We start from the raw sequence: 26,283 nt of genomic DNA, 5'->3' as shown, positions 1-26,283 counted from the left end.
TAAGAAATGGAAAGGGAGGTGGATATTTTTTGCTGTTTTTAAAATTAAATAGGCAGCTAGTATTGCTCTTAAAATTATTATGAAGAACAAGTTTAAGCTTTGTTGTAACGTGTGTTGTTTGATTGAACTGCTCAAGACCTGAATGCTGGTATAAGAGGAACTCTTCGAGTTGGCTTCTTAGATACCTTCACGCTGTTTCACATCTGATACTTCTAGATGAAGCATAGGAGCCTTGTCTTATAACAAGCTTATTCAAAGTGATACAAGCTACAAAAGTGAGATCTTGGAAGAGTGTTGCCATTTTCATAATGTAATAAAAATACTGTAATGATGAATAATAATTAATAATAAATAGTGTGTAATAAGCAGGTCATAAAAACAAATTTTATATTTCCAAGATCACTGCTTTTATAATTTATACTCAGGTAAAGAAGAAAATCCCTGGAAATATTCTTTTTTAGGAGGGGGTTCGCGAGACTTGACATTTTGGTGAAAGGGGTTCACAGGTTGTTAAAGTTTGGGAACCACTGCCCTAGGCATTTCAGTCTATCTTGCCACCCTGGCAAGCTGGACTTTGTGATAGTTGGTGGCTACACACCAAAGATCACAAAATATTCAGGTTGCTCCCAGTCCCAAGAGACCAGTCACTTAATTTGTACCTCAGATCTCATAACCAAAGACAACACTGGTAGCCAATCCTGTAATTAACTAACTAAAGATTTATTAACTAAGTAAAGAAATGGAATAATTATTACGAGGTTAAAGCACGCAAACTTATATACACAAATGAATTACAGGTCTATGGTTTTAAAAGGTAAGAAAGTTGTAGTAATCGGTCTGCTCTGAATGTCTTTCAGGGCTACCCAGGTTGACCTTGGGGATCTGTGCTTCTGTCTCCTAGTTCTGGCCCTGTCAGAGTCCAAACAGCAAAAGAGAGATGAAAAATTTTCTTGTCAGCTATTCTTATTTCCTTCTTCCAGAATTCAAGCTGATGGGACAAGCCCTTTTGCATGTAGCCTCTTCATTAGTATGAATGGGCAATTAAAGTCTTTGTACTGTGATGTCCCACCCAGGCTCATTTAGTTTTGATAGCCTTCTTGATAAGCAGGAGATGATCCCTCCTGACAGATTCACAGTTTCACAGCAAACACATTTTAGTTACAAAGCAAAAACTTAAATATTACCTTATAGCATATGACAAAGATATTATGAGTGAAATTAATGCATGCAGCAATTTACAAGCATTTCGTAAACTCTAAATATGAAACACATTGTTATAAATTCAATACCCATATTAATCATACTAATACACAAGTGAAATATTCATTGCTGGAAACCAGACTTTGTCAGTGTTCAGCTGAGACCTAAAGACCTTGGCAGGAGTCAGCACTTGGTCTGCCAGCATCACAGAGGAGTCACATGACTGGAAGGTAAATCACTAGTTTTAACTTCAATCTGAGTGATAGACCCTGGCGGTCTCAGGCTGCCAGTATTAAAACATTCCCCAGAATTCCTAAATATTATAGATGACAATTTCCTAACTCAGAAAGTGTTGCATCCAACATGGGGAAATTCTGTATTATATATCATCTTGACAGATCACAGAACTAAAAATAAGGGATAGCTTAAGTTCAAGTGATCATGACTTGACAATATTTGTCATATGCAAACAGGATAAAGTCCCAACCAGTAATACATATATACTTAGTGCTTTAAAAGGGCCAGTTTCACAACCCCGAAAAAACAATTATGAGCCAAATTAGTTAGGACAAAAAAAATTGAACAGAAAAATGTGAAAGATAACACTGCTCTACAGCCAAAATGCTTCTGAAATAAATGTAGTCAAACTTTACTAATTCTGGATCACTGAGAATGAAAATGATTCTTAAAATTGTTGATTGGTTCTAGTTTTCAAGATATGCTATTGGGTCAGTATATACGACCCTTGACTTGGGAATGGTGGAGGATAAGTGAGTTATAAAGGGAAGGGATCTCAATTTAAACCAGAAATGACTAAAATACATCTTTGACTGGATCTATGAATAAATCTATGACTGGGTTTGGACAGTACTTGCTTTTTAGGCAAAACAATGAATGATGCAATCTGAAGCTGGTATTGTGTCATACATGATATGAATTGTATCATGTTATTCCTAGAAGTCATGGATGATGCAATCATAACGAAGCTTACATCACTCTGCTGAACAAATTGCCCTATATCAGCTCTAGAAATCATACAGTGTCGTGCTCTCTTATTTGTCAGTGTTTGATTTTGCAAAGGGACACATTTCTGTTCAGCCAAAGTGAGCAGAGATGCCTCGTACTTGTGTGAACAGTGCAGATAACTTCTGCTATGTTTGTGGTGAAGTGACTTTTGCATCACAAAAACGCAGTATAACCACTATGGTTAAGAAAGCCTATCACCTTTATTTTGGCTGCAAAATTGGAGATCAGGACAAGAGATGGGCCCCACACATATGCTGCAACACTTGTGCAACAAATCTTCGCCAGTGGTTGAACAGGAGAAGGAAATCTATGCCTGTTGCAGTGCAACAAATCTTCGCCAGTGGTTGAACAGGAGAAGGAAATCTATGCCTTTTGCAATGATTTGGAGAGAGCCAACAGATCATACCAGCAATTGTTACTTCTGCATGGTGCCTCCAGTTGGGAAAGGTGTGTCAAAGAAGAAAAAGTGGACTGTGCATTATCCAAACATTCCATCAGCTATACGCCCAGTACCCCACGGAGAAGGACTGCCGGTTCCTGATGCACCAGAATCATTCTCACTTGAGTCAGACGAGGAAGAGGAAGAGGATGAAACTTCTGGTCCTGAACCATCAATGTCACAGGACCCACATTTTCTCCCATCCTCCTTCTCTGAACCACACCTCAGAACATTGAGGTAAACTGAATGACCTTGTCAGGGATTTGGAACTACCCAAGAGTAAGGCAGAGCTGTTGGGCTCCAGACTACAGCAGTGGAATCTCCTGGCAGGTGATGTTAGGGTTTCCATGTTCTGTGACCGTCAAAAGGATCTTGTCACATTCTTCTTCATGGAAGGTGATTTTGTAGCCTGCAACAACATCGATGGTGTGATGGCAGCCCTCAACATCGTTCACGATCCAGATGAGTGGGGACTGTTCATTGATTCATCGAAGAGGAGTCTTAAAGCTGTTTTACTGCATAATGGCAATGTTTTGCCATCAATTCCAGTTAGTCATGCAGTCCATATGAAGGAAACCTATGACAACATGAAACAACTTTTGAGGTGCATAAACTATGACCAACATCAGTGGCAGCTTTGTGGCGATTTGAAGGTTGTTGCTCTCTTGCTTGGTCTGCAGACTGGATACACAAAGTACTGCTGTTTTCTCTGCGAATGGGATAGTCGTGCAAGAGATTCCCACTACATCAAGAAAGATTGGCCACTCCGACAGTCATTGGAGCCTGGGAGGAAAAGTGTTCAGCATCCACCACTTGTTGAATCAAGGAAGATTTTGTTACCACCCTTACACATCAAGCGGGGTCTGAAGAAGAACTTTGTCAAGGCCATTGACAAAAACACAAGCAGCTTTCAAGTAACCTTGGAAATTTTTCATGGAGGTAAGTGAAGCTAAGATAAAGGAGGGTGTCTTTGTTGGTCCTCAGATTCGTGAACTTCTTCGAGATGATGCATTTGACCATGCACTGCGTGGCAAGGAAAAGACGGCATGGAAAGCCTTCCAGTTAGTGGCAATAAATTTTCTCGGAAACAACAAAGCAGACAACTACAGGTTGTTGGTGGAAAACCTCCTCAAGGCATACAAAAGCCTTGGTTGCAACATGTCACTAAAGATACATTTTTTGCACTCTCATCTAGATTTTTTCCACCGAACTGCAGAGCAGTGAGCGACGAGCACGGCGAGCGATTTCACCAGGACATTGCAGCAATGGAGAAACGCTATCAGGGCAAATGGAGCCCATCAATGCTTGCAGACTATTGCTGGACAGTGACAAGAGATGCTCCATTTAATGAATACAAGAGACAAGCCAAGAAGCGCCGAGTAGACACTGAATAGGACTAAACTATGTACATAATAGTTTTTTGCCTTTTGTTTCATAATAAATGTTATTTATATAACCCTTTTGCTGATTTTTAAAGTATTACATAAACAGGACAGGTGAAATATTATCATGTAAAGCAACCATAAATACATGAAAAGACCTAGGTTTACAATTTATGATTAAAACTCTATCTACACAATATACATAGACATAAAATGTAAAAACTTAAATATCTTAGAAACAGTAGCCAATCAGTTGTTTTAATTGTCATATTTGAATTCAGCACATCAAAATACATAATAAATAGCACATTTCATCTCTGAAGCAGATGACTTCTCAAAAATTGTAGACCAGTGTAATTGGAAACTTTTAAAGAATATGTTTGTAGCTTTTTGGAGAGCTAGAATCTCACAAACAAGAAAGAAGGTCACACTTGTTCAAAACCAACCTGGCCTAGATGGGAAGTATTTATCAAGTATATATATTTTTAAAAAATGTAATAAATGGCAGAAAGGAGAAGTAATGAATATAAATCAGAAACTAGGATTTGTAGAAAACTGATAAGAGAAGCAAAAGGACAAAAGGAGAAATAATCTCTCCTAATGACCTGAAACAGGTTTGATAGCCATTGCCCTCCATTTGATTTCCATTTAGCCATTATCGTGTTTCACAAAATCTTAGTGGAGAAATTGATTCAAATTAGTTTGGCTTTGGATCACATGGTTTGAAAACTGGCCTGAAAGTGATAAACATAAGGGTCATGGGTAAATGGCAGAGTATGAAGTTTGGAGAAGATGTGGCCAACAGGATCCTTCACATACTTGTGTTAGGTTTAATCTTATTTAGTTTATTAGCGATCTGTGAGAAGAATACAAGTTATTCTCCCATTCCCAAAGATGATATGAAATGCAATATCCCATCCTTAAAATAGCAGAATGACAGTGCTGTACTTTATAAAGCTTTTGATAATAACCTGTGAAGCTTTTAATACAATACTCAAGCCTCCTCTAACATCCAGCTATTGGCAACACCTACAATTGGTGTAAGATCACTTAGATCAAAAGCCTTTTGTGAGCAGTCTTTTATTTACTTTTATTTCATCCTTCTGCCTACACACACACACACAGCTTTTTTACAATATTGATTAAAAGGGTATAAAAAGTGTTCACTCTGAGCAATTTACTGAATGACTAGACATTGTGAACCCTACACAGTAGACTTGAAGACTAAGACTATGGATTGCAGAAAATTATTAAAACATCTTAAGTGTATATTGGCATTCAGAATGCATTCCCTCATTCTCAACCCCCTGGATACCATTCTGTTTTAAGGCATGTGGCCAAATGCTCTGTTCCAATTTTCAAAAAATGACTTAGGAGCACAAATCCCTTTGACTTTCAATGGGACTCATGATACTAAGGTACTTAGGAAAATCCCAAACAAAAGAAGGAGCAGTGAGGGAAGCAAACAGGATTGTTGAGTTCACCTGCCTGGTTCAGAGGGAGATGTTAAATCACTTAGTAACCACTGAGAATAGCTATACTAAGATTATGAAAGCACCTTTGCTGTCCATAACAATTCATAATTTTGCATGCTATGATATATAGCTCCTGTTTTCAACTTGCATGGAGCATCTAGTTTAAAGTGAGTGACTGTAAAATCCCAGATTTTTACATTTTGTACATGTGCCTGGTTGTAATATTTTTCAATGCACTTCTCATGGCCTGACAGTCTGGGAAACTGAAGTTCTCTATGTAGCTTCAGGACAGGTGTCAAATGGGCATCAACAGTGCAAGTTTCACCACAGTGACTTATCAAAGCGCTTCAGTGCTGCCTGGCTGGACCATATCTAGGGCAGTTCTGTCTCTAAAACCATTTAATCGTTGGCCTCTCTGCTTACACTACCAACAAGCATGTTAATTAGTGCTAAATGAGATATGTGTATGTTAATGTGGACACTGGTCTACCATGAACTTGACTGCCAAACTCATTTCACAGAGGCCACCACACAGCCATTAGATGGTAATAAATTGTTATAATTAATCATTTTCATTAGAATATCACTTAGAGGCCCCTTGTGCCAGGCACTGTACAAAGATGTAAGTAACAGTCACTTCCCGAAAGATCTTAATACTGTCTTGTCTATTTGGAGTGCATCTCCAATTTACAGATTTGGAACTAAGGAAGAGAGAGATTGAGTGATGTGCCCTGATTTACTCTATGGCAGAGTTAGAAATTGACACAGACCTCCTGAATAATCCTAGCCAAGTGTCCTTACCACAAGGCTATCCTTCCTCTCATTTCATAGAATCACAATGCTCTAAAATAGCTGACTCCTTCTCTACAGGTTGTGTGTGTGTGTGTGTGTGTGTGTGTGTGTGTAAAATCGTTGATCTTCATAGATTCTAGATTTTCCTAATGGGAAGAATCTCAAATGTCACTATAATAATTTGAGTACTTGGATTACTATACATGTGGGAATGTTATAATCATAAGTTCTGAGGAAGAACAATTGGAGCATCTGTGAGAAAAGCAGATGCACAGATATATGGAGGGTTTCAGTTTTCTACTTCGGACTCTAATTTTCAATTTGTAGCACAGAGTAAATAAGGGAAGCCATGAATATCTTCCACAATTTCTCAGTGTCCCAAAAAGTGCACTTAAAACTGCTCTACTGATGAGAGTGAATGGAATTCTGAACCTGACTCACATTGAAACATAGCATTTGATTCATTTACAAGTGTTAAGGAATCTCAAACAAAGTCTCTTAAAACTTGATTCATTCAATTAGTTTAGTTTTTCAGAATGGGGGGGGGGGAAATCATACAAGCCATAAGACTGTAATTTGTGTAATATGCATACACACATACTGTACTCATGGGCAGAAAGATTCTAAGAGCACTTTTGTGTCAGCTGTTTAGTGAGAACTTGTTTATTTCTCTTTAATGCCCAATGTGAAGATGGCACAGATGAGATGCCACTAGGAAATTAGTTTACATCTTATGTTTCTCTACAGATTGAGAGCATCTTCTCAAACATTTCTCATGATCTCAAACTGAGAACTATAATTATAAGGTTTCCATATTTCAGAGTCCCAAAAAGTGGACACTGCCAGAGGGGGAGTACAGTTGGGGCTGCTGGAGGGGTGTGAGAGTACTGGGAGGGGTATTTGGAGGGTGCTCGAAGGGGTATCTACAGAAGGGGTACTCACTGGAGGTGGTGGGCAGTGTTGTTCCCTGTCATGATGGCAGAGTGGCTGGCGCAAGCCCAGGACACAGTGACAGCCATCAGTCAACACCTCCCTGCAGGATCCCCCTCCCCAGGGCTGGGAGCCAGGGCCTGGATGGGTGGGATCCTGCAACTACCAGGGGAATGAACCAATCTGTTACAGATGCATGGTAGGGACCAACTGGGAAGTGGACCAATCAGGACTCTTTCCGAGTGGCAGCTTGTCTGCTCTGCAAAAATCCTGGACATTTCCTGTGTAATTAGTATGACAAATATCTTTGATAGTTCCTCAAAGTTTATAGTTTGCTCCAGTTCCCATGTTGCTAATTTGTGCGTATTGTTCTACCGCACCTGAAAAGCCAGCTCTGTTCTGATGTAATTTGATGCATTAAATAGTCCCTGTAGAGTGTCTAGAAACAAAGAAGCCAAAAGCACAAAGAATATTTTAGCAATACCATTTGCGTTATAACTTCTATTCCACACATTCAACTGTGGCTCTTCCATTTTGTGGGTCAGTCAGAACTCTTAATGGCCAGATGCTGCCCTCACATATATTTGGGAGGTGAGGTCAGAACTCATTCTATAGATTAGTTCATATTATCTAGGAAGCTCACCCACACTTCTGAATGATAAAAGACAAAACCACCACATCACCATCACTTTTCCAAAAGCAATCACTCTATATCTGACCTATCAGTCCACAGCCTCAAAGGAAACTTGCACAACACTTTCAAAATACAAGCCTGGGAGCTTAAATTCAATACACTGCTAGATGCTAAAATCGTGGACTGAATGGAGACACTGGATTTATGGCTTATTAAACAATCTATAATCCACTAACAACCCTCGCAGGTGCTTCTCAACTCTTCCTTTCCTCCCGATGACTGGAGGGGTGTTAACAGGCCACTTCACCTTGAATGGTCCCTTGAAATATGTGTTAACTACTTATGCTAAACAATCTGTTCCATCTTGTACTTAGCTGTGACACTCTGAGACTTCCCAGACTTGAACTCTGAGCTTGTCTCCCCTTACCTCTGGATTGAGCTGCAGCGATTGATCCACCAGGGGTTGATTTAGCGGGTTAGTGAAGACCGGCTAAATCGATTGCAGATCGCTCTCCCATCGACTCTGGTACTCCACTGGAATGAGAAGAGGAAGGGGAGTCGATGGGAGAGCATTGCCCATTGACATAGCGTAGTGTGGACCCCGCGGTAAGATCTAAGCTACGTCGACTTCCTTATGTTACTAACGTAACTCAAATTGCGTAGCTTAGATTGACTTTCCCCTGTAGTTTAGACCTGCCCTCTGTGTAACCTCAAAAGCTTGTCTCTCTCACCAAACAGAAGTTGGTCCAATTAAAGATATTACCTCACCCACGTTGTCTATCTAATACCCAGGGATCCACACAGCTACAACACCACTGCACACAGACTTCCTTTGTCATCTTGGGCAAGTCATTTAATTTCCTTTTGCTTCACTTCCCCACCTGGAAAACTGAGATAATATAATTATTTCTCATCATATACTTTGATTGTAAGCACTCTTGGGCCCCACACTTCTTGTCGGGGCACCCCTCAGCCACATAAACCTAAGAGCTCCAGGGCCAGAGCCAGCCCTGGGAGTTTATACATGACCTAAGAGTTAAATCCAGAATCCACTGAAGTTAGTGGGAGTTTTGCCAATGAGCTCAGTGTGATCAGGATTTAGCCTTAATTATAAGTAAAAGGGGCTTTAAGCATCTCCTGGGATCTCTTGCAGTCCTTTTGCACTGGGATGAAGTCATAATGCATTACTATTGAAGATAAAAGGTGCTGTGTTGAAAGACGGTACATCAAAATAAATAGAACAGTTCCTCTCATTTGTGCTGGTAGGAATCTCCCTTGACAACATATTATGATAAAATGAATTTCTGTATTTCTTGTATGCCACAGAAATGTCCCCCCCCCTTCCCCTGTCCCCCCCCCCCCACAATTATTTGTTAGATGTATCTATAGGATAAATATAAGTTATATAAAATGAAATAAGGCGCTGATCCTGCACCACTGAAGTCTGTAGGTGTCTTGTGGTTAGTGTTTATCTGAATGAGTAGAATCAGGCCATAAACTGATCCTAATATAATGAAGTTTTTCCATTTACTCCAATACACATTAGATCATATCCTAATTTAAGCAAGAGATTAGTCCCATTGAAGTCAATAGCACATTGAATGCCTAAAGTTAGGCATGTGCTTAAGTACATTGCTGGATTGGGGCCTAAATGAGGACCATACATCCTTGAAATATGCAGAATTATTTAAAAGAAAGGACAGTGTCTGAATTTGCTGAATTATTTAAACCAATACACCAGTCTTCAATATATAGTTAGGCTGCATGCCAAATTCGGTTTTTGTAGAATTATATTTTCACTGCAAGACATGCTTTTTGCAGCAGCTTTGCTTGTAGTGCAGTAATATTTGTAACCTTACCAAAGTTACCTAGACTTCTTTATTCTTTGGTATGTCACAATCGGAAGCTAATTATATTCGTTATTTACACTTAAAAAAAAAATCACTTTAGAATAATTATAGATTGTGAATTAGGTTTCCATTTTCCTTCCTGCATCTATTACTTCCATTTCCCAGACTCACTCTATTCCTACTGGTCAACAGGATCTCTAAATGGTTTTTGTTACAGCGGAGTTCAAAGTCAATTACAGATCCATTCATATCCCTAAATTTCTTTTTTTAAAGATGCCAGTCAATACATTTCTAAAAAGGAAAAAAAGCAGAGATAATGGAGAGCCAGAGTGTGAGCTAAGGAGAAAAGTAGTAAAGAGGAAGAGGAGAAAGATAAGCCTATATATGAAGTTGTACATTTCAGTAGCTAACCCTCATTTCTGCAGTAGCCACAGCCTATGTGTGAAACTGTGATGCTTCCTTCCCTCCATCTGTACACTCCATCTTTAAATCGGTAAGATTCTTCTTTTCTATGAGAGCAGCCGTTTTTCCAGAGTTGAATCTAAACTTTTGGCCATTTTTGTTTTCTCAATTTAATTTAAAATCATTTTTAGACTAAAACTACATGGTTTTAATCCTAGGGGAGGGGAAAGAGGATAACATGCTTTAAAGATTTTTAGCTGAAAAAGTGCCTCTGCAATCTAACCCTTTTATGAGTTAGTAAACATATATGTTGAGTAAGGTGCTTTGAAGCAATGATGTTTTGCCACTTCTGACATCTGGAATACTTGGACCTTGCTGCACGGCAAGGGGCATATTGTTACAGAAATGTAGGTAGGTGACAAATAAATCCTGAGCTAAAATGTATTTATTATGGAAGTTGAAGAGAAAGAAAAAAACTACTTTAAGTCCTGCAGGACTTCCTTATGTGAAATTTCACTACACTGGCAATAGTCAACACAGGCTCTGGCATGGGGCCCTGATGCAAAGTCCATCCAGAGAGAGTTTGCAGTGAAAAGGCATCTGCAAGCCCTCCTCAAAGGCCAGCAAGGGTAGGCAGAAAGTAACTGTAAAACATGCAAGAAGAGACTTCCAAAGGAGACAGCCTTAGCACCCGCTTGTGCTGGATTGACTCCCTTTTGGCTTTCCAAGAATTGTTGCCTATGGGCTACAAGGATTCCCAGCAGGGCCGGCTTTACCAAGAGCGGGGCCCGATTCCTGGGGGCGGGGCTTGCTGCAAGCCCCGCCCCCAGGACCCGAGCCGCGCCGCTGGGGGGACCCGAGCTGTGCCGCCGGGGGGACCCGAGCCGCGCCGCGGGGGGGCCGGGGTGGGGGGGGGATCCCAGCCGCGCCGCAGAAGCCGTGCCGGGGGTGGGGGATCCCAGCCGCGCCGCAGAAGCCACGTCGGGGGGGGGGGGGGGCCGAGCCGCGCTGCGCCGCCAGGGGGACCCGAGCCGCGCCGCAGGAGCCGCGCTGGGGGGAATCCCAGCCGCGCTGCGGAAGCCGCACCGGGGGGACCCGAGCCGCGCCGCGGGGGCCGTGCCGGGGGTCCCAGCCGCGCCGTGGAAGCCGTGCCGGGGGTGGGGGGTACCCGAGCCGCACCACCGGGGGGCCCCCGAGCCGCGTCGCGGGAGCCGCGCTGGGGGGGGGGACCCGAGCGGAGCCGCGCCACGGGGGGGGGGCGCCCCGAGCCGCAGGGGACTGGGCCGGGCTGGAGCCGCTGGGGCCTGCGGGATGGACGCGCCTCCCCGGAGCCCTTCTCCCACCCCAGCTTACCTCGTGCTGCTGGCCCGCCCCTGCTTCGTCTCAGACTTCCCGCGAATCTCTGATTCGCGGGAAGCAGGGGAGGGGGCGGGGCGTTCAGGGGAGGGGAGGAGGGGCCAGGGAAGTGAGCTGGGGGCGGGGCGGGGCGGACAGCTGCAGCGCGGGGCCCTCTTGGCGCGGGGCCCAATTCAGCCGAATCGGCTGAATCGGCCTAAAGCCGGCCCTGGTTCCCAGTTAGAATCTTGGCTGCTGTTCCCTACAGGATACACACAACCCAAGTTCAGCTGCAGAACGGGAATGCTGCTAATAAAACAAAATCAATTGTTTGGCCACCAGCAGTAACTGTGAGCCTTGGAGCATATCTGTACAAATGTGGCTTCAACTTCTATGAGTTATTTGAGATACCATAAAAATCAAAGAATTAAGAAAGCCACGGGAAGTTCAGATGTCCTGCATGATGAGGCAAACCCTCCCACTGCCCATTCAGGCATGAGGACAACCTTCTTGTGATGGAATTGTTGGATTGCCACTGTTCAAGGGGGAAAGCAGGATATGATGAGAATTCACAGAACTCAGCTGTACAAGGTTTCTTTGAATACTAATCACACAGAGGAGGAGTGGTACAGAAGCCAGTTAAGGAGCATGATACCCACTGAAGCAGTGAGCTGGACTGGAGCTGTGAGCTAGAGCACACAGAGGGGGCCAAAGAGGTTCAGGAGCTAGTGTGGAGAAAGATGATCCTAGTCTCTGTAGTTCTTGAGAGTTTAGGAGGGCCAAACTTCCTGTTATTCTTGTGGGGTGGTAAGCCCACGATCACAATGGAAAAGTGCTTTGGAAACTCTGAATGCAAAGATGCAGGGTTTCCCATCCCTTGTAAAGGGATAGCTTGATGAAGTCATAATACAGACCTCAGTGAGAAAACATTAATTTGCTACATCAGCCACTTTCATAAAATGCCAGGCTGTATCATTTAAATATGGATGTGGGTCCTCTCCTATAATGAAAAGAATCAGTCCTTTAAGTTCTTCCTAAAGAAGAGGAAGCTGCTTCTAAACTGCTCAAATATGGCCATAAGAAAGAAAGATGAAAGCCGAAGCATGATTTTACTTTAATACAAAACTTGCAATAATTTTTCATTTGTAACTCAAAATGTTCCACTTCAGAAACAGTATTTTATTTGCATAGTGCCATCTTGAAAAATATCAAAGCTGTTTACAAATATGATTACAAGTGAAGCTTAAAAACATTTAACACAGTTAAAACAATGAATTGAAACTGATTTTCTATTGCAAGACATAATGTGATTTCAAACCCTGCAAGGGAACTGGAAGGGAAAACACAATGTTGTAAGGCAGCTGGAGTGCCCAAACTTGGTTTTCAAACACTGAGGGTCAATTTAATTGTATTCATTCAACCCTTAAATTTTGGGCAAACACTGTTATAGAGATTAAATGAAATCAGGTGTAGAAACATTGAAACATCTGTGTCATCTACACAGCAGTAATGTTTGATTTTCTAACTCTAGAATAATATCCATTAGTGAAGCACTACAGACAGCAAATACTCAACCAAGGAGATAACCCTGAAGCAGCCCATTAGAAAGAGGGCCAAGTGAGAAAGGGATAAATGGCAAAATCATGCAAATTATCTGACAACTATATATAACAATTATGTAACAATGCAATGTATCTCAGATAACTTAACTCGCATGATATACATATACACACACACATAAGTATAGGAATGAACGCATAGGCCAAACCATACAATATGTCCAGTAAAGGTGGCTGTGTATCAATATCAAAAGTAAAAAACATATCAAGCAACAATGTCCATAACTGTTTGAGCACTTAAAAGACCAGTTTGGTCTAAGCTGGGATGAAATTGGTGAAAGTATTTCCCCCTCCCACAAATATTTTGAATTAAATTATAAACTAAAATGTTTCATGTGGTTTTCCAGACTTTTTTTTTTTAAATGGTGAGTGAGCATTTTTCACAGATCAGTTTGAGTTTAAAATATCAAAAATTTAGAGAGAGAAATTTGTAGAGAGAAGACAAGGAGGAATAAAACTACCCATTGATAGGTAGCCATACACTGACACCAGGTCAGGTGGAGTTGAGTGCAGCCAGGGTGTACTCAGTCTGGTTTTACCAACAGAGGTGGTTGTAGACATGTTCTAGGCTCTGCTCCATGAAGATCCCACATCCCCTAGTCTAACCAGGGTGGAGGACCAAGCTGGGGCACTGAGGTGAGGTGCTCAGGTATCTGCAGATGTTGTGGTCCAGATGAAAGCAATCTCCCATCAACATAGTGCTACTCTTTCATATCATGACTGGGGGTACTGGAGGACTGAACTGTAATTACTCAGAAGGAGACACAGACCCATCTCACCAGAAATCATCATCCTGCACCTAGTGATCCATATGGTTGGGGTACCCTTCGTAACAGAAGCAGATGACAAAGACAGTAATCTCCTCTAATCCTGCCACTGTGAAGTACTCTTCGTCCCTACACTGTAAGTATGTGGCCATCTCCCAAAAGGAGATGCTGTTTGAAAAGTCATGTGACTTTAAACGAGAAAATTGGGCAGACAGAGCAAAAGAAGTGAGTTTGAGGCCAAGGGTATAATTGTTAATATTGGTTACCTTGCTCACATCTATTCACAAAAAGAGCAGTTTTCAGCAGAATGTACTTTCCAAATCATCATTGGCATCAAAGACAGGAAAATAGAAAGGTCCAAGACAATGGAACACAAGCTAATTTACCTCTAAAGATCTTCAAGATTTTAGGCTTTATACTATGAAGATACTCTTAGTACTTTACTTTTTTTTTTTTCTTCAAAAAAAAAAAAATCAATCAAAATTCCTTGTTTCTAAGCATCTCAGAGAGGAATGGGAGTTTGGCAGTAGTTCTGTAACTAGCAGCCAAGTCATCAGGAAAGGAATGTTACTTTAATAATGGCTAAATGACAACAGATTTAAAGTCAGCAGGTATATAACCTAGGGACATAGAAGTATTAATTAAATCAGTAAAAGCAGGCAGAAACTCAGGAAGAAAATCTGAACAAGAATTTGGTGAGCACAGATAAGGCTAGAGTTTCTCTTCACAGCTCAAAGGAATTAAACCCCCAAGGTACAACTAAAGCTGTGAAACAAGCCATCAAAACACTTATTGTCAATCACTGGACAAGATGTACCACAGTCAAAAGGTGTTTCTAGGGCTTGCAGAAAAATAAAAGAATGAATATATGATATAGGATTATCATTAGTCAGTGACTAAGCAATGAAGTCTTGATGCAATGCCGCAAGGAGGCAATAATGATAAAGGAGAAATTAAAGATTAAAATTCTCAACCCATTTTCCATTTCCAAGACTTCCTTTTTTTCAACCTCACTTCTTGACTCCCATTTTACAGTATAAATCTGATATAGCCTGAACTGGCTTTAGGACCCTGCAGGGAGTAGAAGGGTTGTTGTTAATGGAAGCCAGACCAGCTAGGGCTCAATGTAGCTCCAATCCAGGGAATAAGAGGGTTCTCTCTCACTCTGAGGAAGAAGTGTGACAGAGATAGGAAGGTAAAGGCCTCGCATAGAGAAACCCCAGGAACTAGCCAAGCTCACAAAAAAATCAGACTGTTGTGTTCGCCAGTTCTCTGTTATGTTCATGACATACACATAGAGAAGTTAAAGTTTTTTATTTTATTTTTATCTTTCTGGAAAGTTGCAATGTAACACTACTTTGTTTCTTAGAATCTAGAATCCTAACATACAAGAACCAAAAAAGGAGACAGACCCATTCTGGGTGTTCCCTAAGACAGAGTCACAAGTTGGCCTGCCTTGCTCTAGGCTGACTCTTTGCACAAGACCCAGGCCTGGTCTACACTACGGGGTTTGGTCAAATTTAGCCGAGTTAGGTCAATTTAAAAATGACTGCATCCACACAACCAACCCCGATCCATTGACCTAAAGGGCTCTTAAAATCAACTTCTGTACTCCTCCCCAGTGAAGGGAGTAGCTCTAAAATCAACCTTGCTGGGTCGAATTTGGGGTAGTGCAGACGCAAATAGACAGTATTGGCCTCCGGGAGCTATCCCAGAGTGTTCCATTGTGACCGCTCTGGACAGCACTTTGAATTCCAATGCGCTAGCCAGGTACACAGGAAAATCCCCAGGAACTTTTGAATTTCATTTCCTGTTTGGTCAGCGTGGTGGCAGCACTGGTGACCATGCAGTTCCCCCAGAATTGCAAATGAGCTCCAGCCTGGACCGAAAGGGAGACACTGGATCTGATTGCTGTATGGGGAAAAGAATCTGTGCAGGGCCGAACTTTGATCAAAAAGAAGAAATGCAAATATATTTGCCAAAATCTCACCGGGCATGCTGGACAGAGGCTACAACAGGGACACACCAGTGCTGTGGGAAAGTTAAGGAGCTCAGGCAAGCCTACCAAAAGACAAAGGAGGCAAACGGTCGCTCCAGGTCAGAGTCCCGTTCATGCCGCTTCTATGATCAGCTGCATGGCATTCTAGGTGGGGACCCTACCACTATCCCACCACTGTCCGTGGACACCTGCAAGGGGGCAGTCTCACGCAACACGGAGGAGGATTTTGTGGATGAGAAGGAGGACGAGGAGGAGGACGACGAGAATGCGCAGAAGGCAAGTGGTGAATCTGTTCTCCCCGGCAGCCAGGATCTTTTCATCACCTTGGAGCCAATACCATCCCAAGGTGGGATCCCCGACCCTGAAGCCGCAGAAGGCACCTCTGATGAGTGCACATTTGTAACTACAGTACAAGGTTTAAAAGCAATAGGGTTTAATGTTTGATTTGCCCTGAAGAACTGGGATGCATTCATGGCCAGTACAGCTACAGGAAAGGTCTGTTCACATGTCTGGGGATGGAGTGGGAATCCTCCAGGGACATCTCCATGAAGTTTTTCTGGAGGTACTCTGAAAGCCTTTGCAGAAGGTTTCTGGGGAGGGCTGTCTTATTTCACCCTCCATGGTAGGACACTTTACCACGCCAAGCCAGTAGCTTAAGAAGCCAACCCCGCGTACCCTTTGGCTTATCATGGCTGCTTGGAAAACAAATTCTGTTGCCCAGCTGTGTGTGATGTGTCATCATACTGGCAGGCACTCAATATAAAAGGCAAAATGTGACCTTGTACCTAAAGCACATGTGCGGTCTGCTGTGAATTGCTTGATTCACTGTGAAAGAGTCTCCCTTTTGTTCTCAGAAATGCATCATCTTAAATTTTACTCTCCATTTTTATCTCCCCCCAGGTGCAAATGTTTCTATGCTCCCCCTATCATCTCTGTCCCTGAGGTTATCGCAGATTAGAAGGCGAAAAAATGCACTCGTGATGACATGTTTTCCGAGCTCATGCAGTCCAAACGGACATGATGAAGTGTCTGTTGGAGCTGCAGGAAAGCCAACAAGAGCATAGACCCCCACTGCATCCACTGTATAACTGCCTACCCTCCTCCCCAAGTTCCATATCTGCCTCACCCAGGCGCCCAAGAATGCGGGGGGGAGGGGGAGGCTCTGGGCACCCAGCCACTCCACTCCAGAGGATGGCCCAAGCAACAGAAGGCTGTCATTCAAACTGTTTATTCTAGCCACACTGAAAAACAATGTGTCCTTGTCCTTTCTTCCTCCTCCACCTCACCTGGGCTACCTTGTCTGTTATCTCATGAGTGAGTGCTACGCTTTTATGTAAAATTCTCTTTTGAAAGCTTATGCTGTAAATGAATTAATGAAGAAACAAAAACCATGAACTTGCAGCTCTGTCCATCCTTAGGAAAAACTACAATTAAACATCCACAAATCACACTACTGATTTACTCACACCATAAAAAGTGATATTTGGAAAAGCTGTTTAAAAAACAGTTATACTTTAAAAAATGCTGAATGAAGACAAATTTAGTCTAAAGTTTGGCTTTGATCTAGAGAGTCCAAAACTCAAACTTAGATTTTCTCATCAGTAGAAGACTGCTGCTAATGAGGCTTCTGACTAGGATAAGCAAGATCAAAACATTTTGGCATGCTAATTATATTTAAATGAAAGTGCTCCCACCTTTATAAGTGCAGATAATGAAGAAACAGGCTTTAAAATAAATTCCTTATCCAGAAGTAAACTGTATATGTGAATTCAAAGGGATTGTTGAAGGGCAAGTAAAGTGGAGTTTACTTTTGATTCCCTGGAAGTAAACAACTTTGGAGTGCAGTTAAAATACATGAAGGGATACTGGTAATAGGGTATTTGCATTAATGAAAAAGATAAATTGTACATGGATACTTTAAAGGCCTCTTTAGACTTAAAGCAATGGAGAGTGACAAATGGAAGAGAGATGCACGAGGGAACTGAAAATATGTTTGGGAAAAATGAAAAGCTTCAGCAGCCCTATGGCAGCCCAATTACATGGCAAGCCCAAATGAAATCCCAGAGCCACTAACTAACAAGCAGCTAAGCAAGATGATACACTACTGGAAAATGGCCATTCATAGTACAGCAGCTACTGTCATTCTTGTCATGTCAATTATGTCCCATGATTGTGTGAAAGTGAAATGAATTATACTAAAGAAATAGAATGAATTAAAGAATGCTGTATGTACCTTTAAGTAGAAATTAGAAATGCTGCAATGCCAGGTGTGCAGGAAAGCAGACATTAACTGCTTAACTTGCCACTTAAGGGCAATTGGTGAAGCATTAGTCTTAGATCGATAAGCGTTAACAAGGAAGCAGGATATGCATATTGTGCTCCATGCATATTTTACAATTTTGCTCTCTCTGTCCTTTTGTTTAGTTTGCACCCTTTTATCTGTATAAATAAGACTGTTTGAATCTTGCATGGAGGCTCACATTATCTGATTGTATTAGCAGAGCGCTGTGCTAATAAACAGAGTGGTCTTGACAAAATTGTGAGTCCTGATTCTAACTTTGACAATTTGGAGGTTCCACCGAGATGGCAACCGTCTTCACTGGGGCTGTGTGATTTCTGACCGTTTTTGTAGGACGACCGTGGTAGCTGGCACCTGGGCATTTGGCCTGAGCAGTCCTCCTCCTGAACGGAAGGGCACACAACCACAGTGAGGTCTACGCCATTGAACCTGTTGGTTCCCACTCTGTTCTGATAGGGATCCCAGGATCTGGCATCAGGAATCTGGTCAGGTAATTATTTCTGTGTTTTGTCCGGACTGAGGACTGTCCTGTCTCTGTGTCTATCTGTCCTCCTGTGGAGTGTTTGAGTCTGGGTGCCATCTCCGTCCGTGGATCGGCCGACCAAGGGGTTCCTGTCCCCGCGGTCTGAGTGAGTGAAATCTGCACAATCGCAGCCGCACCGCACCTTGGGTAAAACCCTTGGTGTGAAAGCAAGGGCGATTGAGGCAGTAGCCTGTGGGCTCCTTTTGTGTGTTGCACCAGGCATCGCTCTGACGAACCCGAATTTCCTTCTTGTGTGATTGGTGTGTGTGTAAAGTCCTCCTGTATGGGTAACCAGACATCTAAGTTGGGACAGTTCCCTAGAGGAACGCCGGCTCATTTTATGTATTTTAGGAAGGGTCCGGACTCCTGTAAATTTCTGGAAAAATGGTCTAGGCTAACTCAGGGAGATCCCAAAACTCAGTGGCCACTGTTAGGATCTTGGGACAAGGACCGAGTAGATGTCTTAAAAGACAAACTCGGCCAATCTAAAACTAAATTGGCCAGAGGAGAGGTTGATTGTTTCATGCAGTGGTGGGAAGAGGCAAATCGTAGGTGGACAGAATCGAAACTCGCCTCTCTCAAAGATTCAAATGATAAGTTAAAAGCTTTATTGAAAACCTCCTCTCCCACCACCAGACCGAGCGCCCCCCTTTTCCCCGTTCTCCGAGCAGATCCCCCTTCATACTCCTGTCTCTCTGTGAAAAAAGATGAAGAAAACTCCTTGTTAGATTCTGGGGATGATGATGAGGAAGACGCATTAATTGGCTTGGCAGCCTTGCGTCGGATCAATAGACTGTCACCAGATTCCCCAGCACAGGAACAATTTCCAGAGATCTCCAGTTCAGACCCATCTGGATCGTCCGATACCACCCAGGTCCATTCCTCTGATCCCGCTCTGCCCTGTAAAAGCTTACGCTTGGGCCTTAAAAATATCCAGGCTCCCCTCCGAATCCTGCATACTGGGGGCCAAGACGGGGGTCCCACTTGGAGCTATAAACCCTGGACTCGTACAGAACTCCTTTCAGTTGTAAAAGGCTTTCCAAGGCCCCGGGAAAATCCTACCAAATTCGCAGAGGAATTTTTGTTAGTATGTGACACCTATGAACCCTCTGAGGCAGACCTCCTGCAGCTGTGCAAGCTACTTACCCCTAGTGAGCATGAAAAATGGCTCACAGCAGCAAATTGGCTCGCAGCTGACCGCCACTCTACTTTACCAGACACTGGTCCTAATGCTGAATACCGGAAAAGGTGTAAGGAGCGAGCTAAAAATCTATTTGAAGCCATCCCTCGGGTATGGACTCCTAAAACTAACTGGACGGCCATAAACGGCTGTAAGCAACGACAGGGAGAAAACCCGGGTGACTATCGCTCCCGGTTAACTGACATTTTTCTGCAACATTCTCGTATACAGCAACCGGATAAAAATGGACAGGGCGCCCTGGCTAATGCATTTGTTAATGGCCTCCTACCTGCTGTTGGTAATATGCTAAAACGAATAAGTGTTGGGTGGGAGACCGAAACCATGGACAAATTGCAAACAGTGGCAGAGCAATGCCAACGTACTTTAAAAGGAAAGGAGGAACAATCGGCTCAACAGTTAATGGCCCTGCAAATACAGCATTATTCAGGGCAGGGCAAACAGTACCGGGGACGGGGAAAATACCAGGGACGGGGACGTGGTCGAGGGAGGGGCCGAGGAACTGGATTTTCGGGTTATGGGGAGGTTTGTAATTACTGTAAGCAGCCCGGACATTGGAAGAACGAATGTCCAAGCAGGCCTAATAACTCTGTAAATAACCAGCTAGACCCCCTGCCGGCACAGCCAGTCAGTCCCCAGCCTTACTTTGTCCCACAGCAATGACGGGATGCCAGGGAACCTCAGGAAATTTTAGCTCCTTTACTACCTCTCACTCCCACGGGTGAGTGTGTGTTAACTATCAATGATTTGTCTCTCCCTTTCCTTGTTGATACGGGAGCTTCGCTCTCTGCAGTTCGTACTACTGACCTGCCTGCGGTTCCCTGCTCCGGAAAAACTGTGTCTGCTGTGGGCATTTCGGGAATCCCAACCCCTTATCCCCTTTCAAAACCTCTACCGGTCCAGGTTGGTCCCCTATCTGCAGATCATGCCTTCCTTCTCTCTGACTCCACTCCAGTAAACCTTTTGGGTCGGGATCTGTTATGTAAACTTGGCTGCACCATATACTGTTCCCCGGATGGTGTCTATTTGCAAATTCCCCAGTCCTCTCTGAGTGATTCTGTGGCCTCCCTGCTGTCTGAGACCCCCCTTTCCACCTCAGTCCCTTGTTGCACACTGGTCCCGTCCCTTCAACACCTAATTTCGCAGGTCCCATCCTCTCTGTGGCCAACCCATCCCTCTGAGGTGGGCCACCTAAATACTGACCCCATCTGCATTACTGTTGACTCCTCCAAACCTCTGCCTCGCCTGTCTCAATACCCTTTAAACCCCGAAGCCGAGGCTGGCATTGCTCCGGTCATGACCGCCCTGCGGGAGCAAGGCATTATTGTTCCCTGCTCCAGTCCCTGTAACACCCCTATCCTCCCAGTTCGAAAAGCTGATGGCAAATCATGGCGATTTGTTCAGGACCTTCGAGCCATTAATCGTATTGTCATACCTGCCTTTCCTGTTGTCCCTAACCCAGCAACGATTCTGGCTTCTATCCCACCAGAGGCAACTCATTTTACTGTTGTTGATTTGTGTTCTGCTTTCTTTTCTGTTCCGGTTCACCCTGACTCCCAGTACCTCTTCGCCTTTTCTTACAAGGGACAGCAATATACATGGACTACGCTTCCCCAGGGGTATACTGAAAGCCCATCTTACTTTTCCCAGGCACTAGCCCGAGACCTAGCTGACCTTGTTTTCCCATCCGGGTCCACTCTAGTCCAATATGTAGATGATCTACTCCTCTGTTCCCCCTCATTATCTGCCTCAAAAATTGATTCTTTAGTGCTCCTTACTGCCCTAGCAAAAAAAGTCACAAGGCTTCTCACTCTAAACTACAGCTCTGACAAGCCTCTGTCACATACCTTGGTTTTCTCCTCTCCCAGGGTTCCCGTACACTTTCTCCCGCCCGCGTCCAGGCTATCCTTAGCTTTCCCCGACCCTGCTCCCCACGCCAGGTCCGAAAGTTTTTGGGCATGGCTGGATTTTGCAGGCAATGGATTCCCCAGTATGCCTCCCTTGCAAAACCTCTCCAGGAACTCACTTGACTCTCTGTGCCTGACCCCATGCCATGGCCCCCTGAAGCAGACTCTGCCTTTGTTTCCCTCAAAAAAGGGTTTGGCTTCTGCCCCCGCTTTAGGGCTGCCTGACTACTCTAAGCCCTTTACCCTTTTCTGCCATGAACAATCTGGGTGTGCACTTGGAGTTCTCACTCAGGTGCACAGAGGCAAGAACCGCCCAGTGGCTTACTTCTCTGCCACTTTGGACCCTGTGGCCCAAGGCTTACCTCCCTGTCTGCGTGCTGTGGCTGCCGCAGCACGCCTAGTTGAAATGTCCGAATCCCTTGTCCTTCGCTCTCCCCTTACCCTCATGGTCCCTCACTCTGTGGAAACCCTGCTGTTACAACGTAACACAGGCCACCTCTCCTCCGCTCGCCTTACTAGGTATGAACTTTTACTGCTGTCAGCTTTGTATATTACTGTGAAGCGTTGTTCTCAATTAAACCCTGCCACTCTCCTTCCTTTGTCTGATGACGGTGATCCCCACGACTGCCTTGCAACGGTTTCTGCTGTCACCGTCCCGCGCCCTGACCTCTCTGATGCCCCTCTCCCTAACTCTGACCTTGTTTTGTTTACTGATGGTTCCTGTTTTCGAGACAACCAAGGTCGTCTCCTTGCAGGGTACGCTGTAGTGTCACTCACTGAGACCCTAGAAGCTGCGCCTTTACCTTCTGTAACCTCAGCACAAGTTGCCGAATTGGTTGCCCTCACCCGTGCCTGCTTTTTGGCAGAGGGACGCTCTGCCACTATTTACACTGACTCCCGCTATGCTTTTGGGGTTGTACATGACTTTGGCACCCTCTGGCAAGCTAGGGGTTTCCTTACTTCTGCCGGTACCCCTATTAAGAACGGCCCCTACATCGCTGCCCTCTTGTAAGCAGTTTTACTTCCATCTGCCCTAGCTATTGTTAAGTGCCCTGGCCACTCGATGGCAGATACTGAGGTTGCTAAGGGTAACGCATTTGCTGACACCTCTGCTAAACATGCTGCTGCCATAGAACCTTCCCCAGATGCATTTCTAGGTTCCCTTTCTGTTTCTATACCACCGCTGTCCCTCACTAACCTCACCCTGCTCCAAGACTCTGCCCCAGAAGTCGAAAAAGACTCCTGGATTGCCCAGGGTTGCTCTCTATATCCTGATTCCCTTTGGCGTTCGCCTACTGGTGCCTTTGGGGCCCCCTTTTCACTCTACCCGTCGCTGGCCGACCTGCTACACGGTGTTTCGCAGGTCGGAAAGGAGGGGATGGTCTCTGCTGTAACTAAGGCAGGATGGTGGGCCCCGCATTTCAGCTCCTTTGCAGCCCGCCACTGTGCTGCCTGTACCACTTGCCAAAGCCATAATATTGGTAAACCTGTAAAAGTGGCTCAGGGGTTCCGGGGCCTGCCCCAGGCACCATTCTTGCATTGGCAACTTGATTTTGTACAAATGCCGAAGTGTCAACGATATGAATTTATTTTGGTTATGGTATGTTTATTTTCTGGTTGGATTGAAGCCTTTCCTTGTCGCAAGGCTGATTCACTGTCTGTTGCTAAATGTTTGTTAAATCATATTATGCCTGCCAAGGGAATTCCTGCCACTCTGTCCAGTGACCGGGGTACACATTTTACCGGACAAATTGTTCAACACCTGGATCGTATATTACATATCACACACCTGCTGCACTGTCCCTACCATCCACAAAGTGCAGGTGCTGTGGAAAGGCGAAATGGTGTACTTAAGAATAAGCTTGCTAAGATTTGTGACTCCACAGGGTTAAGCTGGCCAGCAGCTTTACCACTGGCCCTTATGGAAATGCGATCCACTCCATCCCAAAGGCATAAATTGAGTCCCTTTGAAATTGTTATGGGACGGCCCATGCGAGCTATGGCTACCATTACTCCAGTCCCAGACTTGAACTTGACTCACAGTACGCTCCTTCAATATTGCAAGGGATTAATGCAAGCTGTAAGTCACTTCCATTCACAGGTTCGAGCCGCCTGGCCAACAGAACCCACCTCTGATGCTTGCCACGACCTCGAGCCAGGTGACTGGGTCTACGTACGGCACCATCATCGAAAACACGCCTTGGAACCCCGGTGGAAGGGTCCTCATCAGGTACTGCTTACTACCCAGACAGCTGTTAAACTATCTGGCATTGCAGCGTGGATACATGCTTCGCAGTGTAAGAAGACACCCTCCCCGGCGAACCAATCATCACCTCAGAACTGCACAGAGTCAATTTTGACTCCGGAAGAAGACGTAGAGGAACAGCCTGCAATAGCTTACCATCTACACTCTCGTAAGGGTTGCCAGAAGCAGACGATGACCTAAAGCAAAGCCCGAGAAGGAGCAGTAGTGAGCCTAGCGCCTGCTGCCTGGTGGATGTAAAACCATAACTACGGTTCCCTCAGTTGAGGTTGTCAGAACCAGAAGGGCCTTGCCTCCAACATGCACCTCTGGTGGCGCCTGTTCCTTGGCTGCTGGTGTCTTAAGGTCTGGGGAGTCCACAATGACAATTCTTTTATCCAGCAGCAAGTGTGGATAGCTCAGACTCTTAATATTTCTAATTGCTGGGTCTGCAGCCACATCCCAGCTCACTCTCAAGCTGGTGTTCCTGTCCTGGCAATCCCACTCAATTCCCCAGAGCTCACTGGAGGACTTCGTCCGTTTAACAAAACATGGAACAGCAATGACACTTGGGAAGCAGTGGGAATAAATGTATCTAAATGGATAAGTGTGGTGGAGGGAAAAGGTCATTGGTGTTGGGTGTGTAATGGGACAGGGCCGGATCTGGGAAAAAGTCATTGCCTTCAGCATATTGTGGCAAATGGTGTATGGGATTATTCGAACAAAACTAAAGAGTGGCGGGCCGGGTATGGGGATATGAATTTTTTCTCAACCTGGGATCAAACAGAAAAATCAATTTCATGTTCCCCCTACAGTAATCTTAGTGGAAACAATACAATCTTCCAATGCCATGCAAATAACACCACTCCTCGTAAGGAGAATTACCCTGTGCCCTTCGGAGGATATTACTCCTCCTTTGTAGGCACCTATGTGACAAATGGGTGCAACCGACCCTTCCCAGCCTTAATAGGCCATCATTGGGTTTGTGGGACCAAAGCTTATACTGTGTTACCAGCTAACTGGTCAGGTATCTGTTATCCCGCTCGACTCTTCCCACAATTCCGAGTACTGGGGTCCTTCCCACGAGAACGCCTTCGTAATTTCAGGCGAAGAAGAAGGGACTTATCAGATGCCCAATGGTATGTAAATAACATAAGCCCCTTGACCTGGGAAGAGGCCATTGGCAGTTCCCTTATCCCACTTGGGGGAGTAATACACCATGCAAAAAGGCTCCTAAGGTTACAAGCAGTAGTTGAAATAATGGCAAATGAAACCGGAGAGAGTTTAAAGACCCTGGCCAAAGAAACAGGGGCGATCCGACAGATGGCCCTCCAAAACCGTCAGGCACTGGACATAGTGCTGGCGGCCAAAGGAGGGACCTGTGCTCTCATTGGAAAAGAATGTTGTGTGTTCATACCTGACGACACCAATGAGATAATAGATCGCACTAGTCACTTAGAACAAATTGCATCTCTTTCCCATGAAGAGCCAAGTTCTTTATGGAAGTGGCTAAGTAACCTATTCAATTTCTCTGGCATAGGAAACTGGTTGTTTCAGGGAGCCCTGACTATCCTGTGTGGAATCCTAATGATTTTTGTATGTTTTCAGTTAATCTCCTGTTGTATCCAGAATTGTGTAAGGTATGCCACCCAGGTGACTACCCCAAAACAGAGTGCTAATATGATGATGTTAAATATCACTGATGAACGAAGAGATAAAGAACTATTAATATGTGGAACCCAGTAATTGTTGGTCTTTGCGTAAGCTTGACCAAAAGGAGGGATTGTGAAAGTGAAATGAATTATACTAAAGAAATAGAACCAATGCATATGTGGAACCCAGTAATTGTTGGTCTTTGCGTAAGCTTGACCAAAAGGAGGGATTGTGAAAGTGAAATGAATTATACTAAAGAAATAGAATGAATTAAAGAATGCTGTATGTACCTTTAAGTAGAAATTAGAAATGCTGCAATGCCAGGTGTGCAGGAAAGCAGACATTAACTGCTTAACTTGCCACTTAAGGGCAATTGGTGAAGCATTAGTCTTAGATCGATAAGAGTTAACAAGGAAGCAGGATATGCATATTGTGCTCCATGCATATTTTACAATTTTGCTCTCTCTGTCCTTTTGTTTAGTTTGCACCCTTTTATCTGTATAAATAAGACTGTTTGAATCTTGCATGGAGGCTCACATTATCTGATTGTATTAGCAAAGCGCTGTGCTAATAAACAGAGTGGTCTTGACAAAATTGTGAGTCCGGATTCT

The 26,283-nt window shown here is 44.0% G+C and overlaps 1 long non-coding RNA gene across 4 annotated transcripts in view; it reads right to left on the bottom strand.

Moving 5' to 3' along the window:
- LOC135974055 (uncharacterized) overlaps window positions 1–26,283 on the bottom strand; it is a 70,939-nt gene that overhangs the window by 27,962 nt on the left and 16,694 nt on the right. Inside the window, exon 2 of one of the 4 annotated variants that reach the window (XR_010591177.1) lies at window positions 8,306–8,412. The exons of the other annotated variants lie outside the window; for them this stretch is intronic. This is a non-coding gene — a long non-coding RNA (uncharacterized LOC135974055). The remainder of the gene's footprint in view (window positions 1–8,305; window positions 8,413–26,283) is intronic. 4 annotated transcript variants of the gene reach the window in all.

This window comes from Chrysemys picta, chromosome 10, assembly GCF_011386835.1.
Source record: "Chrysemys picta bellii isolate R12L10 chromosome 10, ASM1138683v2, whole genome shotgun sequence".
Taxonomy (NCBI): Eukaryota; Metazoa; Chordata; order Testudines; family Emydidae; genus Chrysemys; species Chrysemys picta.
Note: the sequence above shows the minus strand (reverse complement) of the source record. Positions and strands in the feature narration are given on the sequence as shown.